The sequence below is a fragment of the Microtus ochrogaster genome, chromosome 7 (assembly GCF_000317375.1).
Source record: "Microtus ochrogaster isolate Prairie Vole_2 chromosome 7, MicOch1.0, whole genome shotgun sequence".
Classification (NCBI taxonomy): domain Eukaryota; kingdom Metazoa; phylum Chordata; class Mammalia; order Rodentia; family Cricetidae; genus Microtus; species Microtus ochrogaster.
The window spans coordinates 84,368,536-84,377,138 of record NC_022014.1 but is presented as its reverse complement, the minus strand read 5'-3'; positions in this window follow the sequence as shown (position 1 = coordinate 84,377,138).

The following is an 8,603-nucleotide window of genomic DNA, read 5'->3' as shown; positions in this document are numbered from 1 at the left end:
GCTCCCACTCAGCCCCATCTAGTTTATTAACCCTTCTTGAGGCCTAGATTAGGCAGAACAGGCGTGCTCAGGGCCGAATCCCTAATCTTGAGAAGGCAGTCAGGGGCTCACAGAAATCTCTCTGGCTGTGCCATGTTGGGAGATAATGGCCCCTTCAATGCTCCCTTCTCTGACCTTTTATAAGAACAGAGCACGCCTTTAATCCCAGTCCTTGGGAGCCAGAGCCAGGTGAGTTTGAGGCCAGTCTGGTCCTCAGAGCTAGTTCCAGGACAGGCTCCAAAGCTACACAGAGAAACCCTGCCTCAAAAAACAAACAAAAAGAACAGATAGTGCTGGCTGATGGACTCTTTGTTTTGTTTGTTTTTGAGGCAGGGTTTCTCTGTGATCACAAAGTCTGGCTGTCCTGGAACTCACTCTGTAGACCAGGCTAACCTCGAACTCACAGAGATCTGCCCGCCTCTGCCTCCCCAGTGCTGGGTTTAAAGGCGTGCGCCACCACCGCCCGGCTCCTGATGGACTCTTTAAAAGGTCTGAGAAGGATAAGGGAATGGGTACCTAAGATGGGTACCACACACCTTTGTAGCTGCTGCTGCTGCTGCTTGTTTTCTTCCCTTTTTGTTTGTTTGTTGTTTTTGTTTTTTTCTTTTTCCGAGACAGGGTTTCTCCGTGTAGCTTTGCAGCCTGTCCTGGAACTCGCTTTATAGACCAGGCTGGCCTCAAGCTCACAGAGATCCGTCTGCCTCTGCCTCCCGAGTGCTGGGATTAATGGCGTGCGCCACCACCACCCGGCCTACCTTTGTATCTTCTTGACCCTCTTGCATCTTGCCCCAATCTTCTGTCTTTCCCCAGTGTGCCCAGCCCCTCAGCTCAGGCCTGCCTAACCTTTCACCCCCACTGGCATAGAACCCTTTTACCCTCAGGGGAGGCTAGAAGTACCCAAAGTGTGTGTGTGTGTGTGTGTGTGTGTGTGTGTGTGTGTGTGTGTGTGTGTGTGTGTTGGGGGGGGTCTTAGCAATGCATTGGTCCAGACCAGTGAGTCATCCTCATCTCTGTCTTTCAGTGAGGCCAAGCACAGGGTGGGCTTGGGAATGTCTCCTTTTCCCCATGCCTCAGGGCCCCTCTCCAAGGCTTTCAGCTCAGACAGTCCTGTTCTGTGTCTGCATTTCAGGCTTTATGTGCAGGTTGGTTCACACACCGGCCCCCACGCCCAACCCTGTTCAGGGTCACAGCCCTACAAGGATTGTTGGCATAGACTAGCCAACACTGACCACCAGCTCACAGGGCACCACCCCGGGCACCTGTGGTGCCTCTGATCTCACCCTGATGCATACTTAGGGAGTGAGACACTGGATCTGGACTTTGGATCACGCTGTGAGTTGCCAGAAACTGTGAAAGGCTCACTGTGTCCCTGCTGGCCAGCTAACGTAGCTATATTCCAGGCTTGTAGCCACCTGGGCAGATGGAAGCCCCACCAGCACAGCGTCTTTGCTAGAATCTGCAAGAATCCATTGGTACTTAGCATCTGATTGCAGATCCTCTCCTTTGTTCCCTGTCTGCAGAGCTTGGGTGCCCCTTAAACCCCTAGTTCCTTAGCTAAGAGGAATTAATAGAAAAATGGCCAAGCATCAGGTCAGCTGAGGTCACTGTAAAACCTGAAAGACGCAGACAGCCAACCAATCTGTGCAGTCTGAGAAAACTGCAGGCAAAACGAGCTGGGTAGGGGAGGAAGGGATATCCCCAGAAGGTGACCCCTGGGCTGTGGTAGGGAAGGGTGGGCAGAGAGCTGTGACATGCCAGATACAGTCCTGGCTGCTTTCCTGTACTTCCTTACCATCGACCCCACCCAGCCACAGCATCTGTGGTTCCAGAAAGACAAAGCTGCAGTATACTGCGGCTCCGGCCACCGCCAGCTTGTGTACCCGCCCCTGGCAGCTTAGGGGACAGGGACAATCGGGATCCTCTGGAGCCAGATCAGTCCTGAGGGACTTGGTCCCCTGACTCCACATGGGATGGGGTTCTCACTGGCCTAGGAATGACCTGAGTCTGGAGGTGCCTGACATTGGCTCCAGCAGCCTGGCTTCCATTCATCTGTCATCTGTCTGGAATTTGAATGGAAAAACCTGCATATACCAGGGAGAGGTGCCAGGACAGGCTCAACTAGTTCCTGAGGACCTGAACCTAACTCCTAGCTGCCTCTCCCCTGCTGGCCCTTTCGGTGGCCTGGCAAGAGCAACGCCATCACTGGCTCTGCTGGACACAGGTTCCAGGCAGGAAGAGTGAAGGCCTCCACAGACCAGTGACAGTCGTTTCTCCTGCCGTCCTTGCATGTCAGGGCTTCCTCATGTCGCAGCTCTGGCAGGATCATCATCATCATAAGCCCCTCTGGTTCCCTTTAGCTGATATTCACTCTGCTTGTAAATGATACTTACCGAAGAACCTCATTCCAGGAAAGATTACGAGTGCAGGAAAACTTGCTGTGTGGCTTTTCCACGGATGAATGACTTACACAGGTGTGGGAGTGGTCTGACCCACGACATCATCACGTACCCCCTCCACTGGTATACCCCTACTAATGCAGTCAGCTGGGCACCTCGCACTCTCTCCAGTTTGGAGCTGTTCTAAGGAAATCAAGCCTGGGAGACGTGATGTTAACCCCTGAGGCAAGGGGCTCTGAAGCCAAATTCAAGCAATAATGGAGCTACTTGAAGACTGATCAGCCTTGTGACTGGAGAATGGGATCGTGCCTGGAAAACTATTGATCTGCCCAGTTTGCTAGCTGAGGAACTTTCTTCCTGCATTCACTCAATCCATCCATTCATCTCTGAGACCCCCATGGTTCCACGGTGGGGTTCACAGCCGGTCAGGGTACCATCACGACTCCCTGGTTCTCAGCGCATCAGGGTAGCATCACGGCTCCCTGGTTCACAGCCCGTCAGGGTAGCATCACGGCTCCCTGGTTCACAGCCCGTCAGGGTATCATCACGGCTCCCTGGTTCACAGCCGGTCAGGGTACCATCACGGCTCCCTGGTTTTCAGCCCGTCAGGGTAGCATCACGGCTCCCTGGTTCACAGCCTGTCAGGGTAGCATCATGGCTCCCTGGTTCACAGCCTGTCAGGGTACCATCACTGCTCCCTGATTTTGCTCTGGGATGAAACAGCAGAGCAGACGTTCAGGTATGGACAGATATGTCTTTTCCCCGTGGTCCTCTCATGGGACACATGGGCACTCAGTCCAGCCAGGCCATCTGGCTGCAGGATCTCCTGAGGTCCTCCCATGAGCTCCTTGTCCCATATTTGTCAAAGTCTTCTGCTCCTAGAACTCTCAACATTTAACTCTGCTTTTTACAAAACAACCCATTTAGCCAGTGTCATGCCCATCGGCATTCAATAAGCAGAAATCTCAAACACACTGGAAATACTTTGTATCCGTGGTGAAGGCTGAGAGCAGGAAGGCTCCAGCCTCTCCATGAGTGCTCACAGCCCAAACACTAGAAGAGTAACTTGGCTTTTACTCTCGAGAACATTGGCCCTGTGGCGACTCCACTGTTGGTTCCAAGTATCATGGTGCCCCTGACAATCTGCTATCTGTACCGTATAAATCCACGTGTCTACCTGTAGATTGTGGTCCATCCATCGGCAGATTCCTTAAAGCCACAGAGGGCGAGCAGTGGCCACTGTACAGCATGCACTTGTCTGAGAACCAATAGGATACAGACACACAAGGCCGCACATTTGAGGTCCCATTATAAAGGCCTAGAAGAGTGGTTCTCAACCTGTGGGTCACAGCCCCTTTGGGGTCATATATTAAATATTTACATTATGATTCATAACAGTATCAAAGTTACAGTTATGAAGTAGCAATGAAATAACTTTACGGTTGGGGGTCACCCCAACATGAGGAACTGTATGTGTTGAAGGGTCACGGTGTTAGGAAGGTTGAGAACCACCGATCTAGCAAAACCTAACTGTGAGCAGCAGAACGGTCTCTGGGAGACTGGGGATAGCTGAGCCTTTGGGACAAGGGAGCTGGGGATGCTCATAGGACAATATCACCATGATCAGGTTAGAACCAGGAGTTTATTGTAGGCAGAAAAGCCTGTTGCTGACATCCTCTGATTGGGGTAGACTGGTTTCAATGCGTAGGGACCTCCATTTTCCTCAGCCATGTACCCTCACTCTGTACACCCTACACAGTAAAGAGAGTGATCTTGGAGATTCACGAAGCAAAGGGAATCCGGTACCCAGTGCACAGGGCCAGAAGGGGGCTGGACCAGACCTAAATAATGGGGTGGACACTGGAGAAAGGAAAATCTTAGGCCAAGTGGGGCCTTGAAAGGCAGGGGGCTGCTGGTGATTGGGGAACCTGGGGCCTGGACCCCAGTTCTGACCTCTTCAGTTCCCAGGCTCTGTGCTTACTCTGTTTCCTTCTCCCTATCGCATAGCTGATGATGGCTCAGTGTACAGGGGTATTAGTCTAGAGGACTTGGGGAGACACGGGATTCTTTTATTCTGGAAATGCTCTGGCCCAGCTAGGCTTGGGGTGATAGTGGAAATGCCTGACACAGGAATGCTTAAATAACATCCCCAAATCTAAAGCTGCATGTATCCTCTGGGAGAAATTTCAAAAAGCATAAGAATAAAAAACAAAACAAAATTAAAGTTTTCCATCATCAGCTAACACTGTTGATATTTAAGTAATTTCTATGAAGCTTTCTGTTTTGCATATGTGCATGTGTATTTACATACCATGCAGTCGTGCACACAGGCATACTGGTACACACACACATGCATGTCCACATACAACCACACACCAGACTCCCGTGCACACAATCACAAATGCACTTCCGTTTGTTTTAAATGAGGCTTGAGATTGTGCTACACAATCTTGTGTTCTGGTCTCCCTCCATGACCACAGCTTCATCCCTGTCTGACCCCACAGGACGTTGCTCTTCTTTGAAGATACCATGCCACAACCTAGTTCATAGCTGTGGAACACTCCACGACTGCTGAAATTAGGTCCTTGCTACATAAATCCTTAGCCACGTCTGACATTTGGATTTCAGGGATAAAATCCCGATTGCTCAGGCAAGAGTCATAAACATTTGTGTGACTCTAAGTATTTATTTGAATTTTAAAACAGACTACCCCTTATTTATTCTTTGACAGTTGCATACATGTAAACACTGTATCTTGATTATATTCATTGTATATTTTATCTACCCGCCTGTCTACTCCCTATTATTCTGTGGTGTTAGGCTTGGAACCCAGTCCCTCATGCCTCTTAGGCAAATGTTCTATCAATTAGTTCCACTGGGCTCTTGATGAGAAAGGTCAATTTTTTAAATTTTGGTTTTGTTATTTCTTTTTAAACCACAGACTCTCTATTTTGACTGTTAGTATTTTTTTTTTCCTGCTTCAAATACTAAATGACTTATATAACCAGAGTTTTCACTCTGCTGGAGAGTTCTGGTTCTGGGTCAGACTTACTTCCTTTCCTTTCTTTCCCCTTCCTTCCTTCCTTCCTTCCTTCCTTCCTTCCTTCCTTCCTTCCTTTTTTCTTTTTAAATTAGGGTTTCACTGTGTAGCCCTGGCTGCCTGGAACTGGCCTTGCACCGCCTCTGCCTTCAGAGTGCAGACTGTAGTCATCTTTTTTTCCCCCATTTTAGGGAGAATGGGCACTCACTTTCTCCTTCATTCTTTTATAATTTTATATTTCACACTGTCTTAGTTAGAGTTCCTATTGCCGTGAAGAGACACCATGGCCACTGCAACTCTTATAAAGGAAAACATTTAATTGGGGGCAGCTTACAGTTTCAGAGGCTTAGTCCATTATCATCATGGTGGGACATGGCAGTGTGCAGGCAGACATGGTGCTGGAGAAGGAGCTGAGAGTTCTACATCTTGATCCACAAGCAGCAGAAGGGGAGACTGTGTCCCGCACTGGGTGTAGCTTGAGCGTAGGAGACTTTAAACCCTGCTCCCCCTCCCCACAGTGACACTCTTTCTCCAGCAAGGCCACACCTACTCCAACAAAGCCACACCTCTTAATAGCGCCACTTCCTATGAACCTATGGGGCTATTTTCTTTCAAACCACCACACACATGTTTTTTTTGTTTGTTTGTTTGTTTTTTCGAGACAGGGTTTCTCACCACACACATGTTTAAAATGCCATCTGAGTTTTACTTTGACTGAGAGGCACAGTAACCTGCCTGGTGGCAAACCTCTTGTCTCCAGGGCCAGCCTGGTTCAGATAGGAGCCAGGCTACCTCACTGGAAGGTTATAGTGACGGGGTGTTTAGCAACTTGGAGGAAAGCGGCACAAAGGCTTTGGAGCCTCTGCTCCCCTGGTCATCGTCCACATTGTGTCTAGATCAGAGGCAGGTGCTTCTGACTCTGCACCTGAGTCCCATGGCCCCAGACACAGGCATCCACAGGAGGCTGACAGGTGAAGGGTGGCCTCGATCTCCTGCCCAGGCAACACCAACCAGTGGCTCCCACCCGGGTCTAATGCAGGATAGAGCAAGAGTCCCAGGCAGGGTGGGTGGACCTGACATCCCAAGGGCACGTGATCCGGGAACACTGTCCTGGAACATGGTGTCCCCAGAAGCCAACTAACTCATCCTGGGATGGTCAGAGGCCAGCTCCGCCTTCCTCTAACACTCTTGACACAAAGCACCGGTTACATCACACGGACATTGCAGCTTTTTTCTTCTTTGCTAGAGTTTGAGTGTTAGGTAGATGAAGTCTAAAAGCTAGAGAACTTGATCTATCACCCTGTGTCCCCCAGCCTCTGTGGGCTCATTGATCACACAGGCCCACAGTTCCCCTTCCCCAGCCACTGGCTACCACTGCCCGGGAGGCTACGCCTGGACTCAGGTGGAGATCCTGTCAGCTCATTAACAGCCAGATCAAGCCTGGGAGTGTGGCCACTCCACCTCCTCCTCCCTTCCACTTCTCCTGACCCCTTCCCCTCCCTCCTTTCATCGAGTCCTCTCCTGGCTCATCAGAGCAGCATAGGCTTTCTCCATTATAACTGTAACTTTCCCTGAATAGGAATTCTCCAGCAGAGCTTTCTGTTTGTGCTGGGTGTGACAGGAAGGTCTCAGTGGAGGGCGGCTCCAACTTCCAGCTAGACTATATCTATAGGCCTACCTCTGTAGCTGTGGGCCAAAGGAAGACAGAGCCAAGGTGTGACTCTGTGATGGTGGTCATGCCCAACCCTACCAGCCTCACCTCTCTTGAGTCCCAGAGACACAGAGAGACTTGGAAGCTAGGTTTGGAATCACTCATGTTGGAAGCTGACATGTTACCCCCATTGTCAGCTTGTCAGAGGCAGCATCTCTGTCAGATGGCAGAGTGTGCTGAATGTGTCTAGTGTGTGTTTGTATATGCTGTGTGTTTTGTGTACATTGTATGTTGTGTCTGTGGCATGTGCATATATGCATGTATTGTGTTTTGTATGGTATGCATATTGGGGTGAATGTGTGAGGTAAATGTCTTATGCGTTTGTTGTGTGTGATGTGGAATGTGTGGTGGGATACATGTTTGTGGTGTGTACTTGCTGCATTTGTTCTATGTGGGTAGTGTACGTGTGTGTTTTTGCATGCGCGTGTGCATGTATGTGTATGTGCATGCATGCGTGTACATATGTGTGTTCACGTGCATGGGTTTGTGTGTGCGTGTGCGCATGTGAGTGTACTTGTGTGTGCGCGCGCACATGTGCATGTGCACATGTAAGTACTCATTATCATTGTTCTGGTACCAACCTCTGTCAGTGCTGGCCCAAAGAGGCCCCGAGGCCAGATCTAGCAGGTACCAAGACTCTAGGATAGTGATTGTCACAGAGATACTGGTTATTCATCCAAGTTTTCCCAGGACAGTGGTTCTTATTACAAGTGGTCTTTTAGAAGCTCTAGCTTTAGGACTTTGTTCCTGTCAGGATGGTAGGGACATCTAGGATATATCAGGTCCCTCTGGGTGAGGACACACACTCTTACAGACCTCACTAGGTTTCCCCTCTGATATCAGCTCTGGGGATGAAGCTATACTCCCCATTGCTCAAGCTTTTGCAGTTCATGGCCACCCCATCCTGTACTGTAGAGCAGTCTCTGAGGGGAGGAGAGGTGTGGTCCTCTCTGGGGATGGTATCCACCCCTTCAGTTGTGTGCTGACTCTGGTCACAGTGCCCTAAGTGGGCACTGGATCATATGAACTCCGGAGAAGGAGGAAGCCTCTCAGAGAAACGGGGGGCCTGGAAAGAGGATGAGGCCACAATAGAAATGAGTGTCAAGTAAGGGTGGAACAAACTTGGACCCAGCTCTGAGTTCTTTGAGACAAGAACTGAAATTGGACTTTATCAAGAAAAGGGGCTTTCTAAAGCTGAAGCCCGGCATCAGAGATGCAGTAAGGTTTGGGGTAAAGGAGAGGGGCAGCACAGGACAGGGGTCTCAGCTGGGTTAGGATGCTCGGTCCCACAGCCCACATCCTCAAGTGATTCACTAGTCAGTTTCTGGTTTTGCAGAGCTGAGGCCTCTCACAGGCTAAGCAAGTTTTCTGATACTGAGCTATATTCCCTGTGGCCAGCCACCAGAATCTACATCTG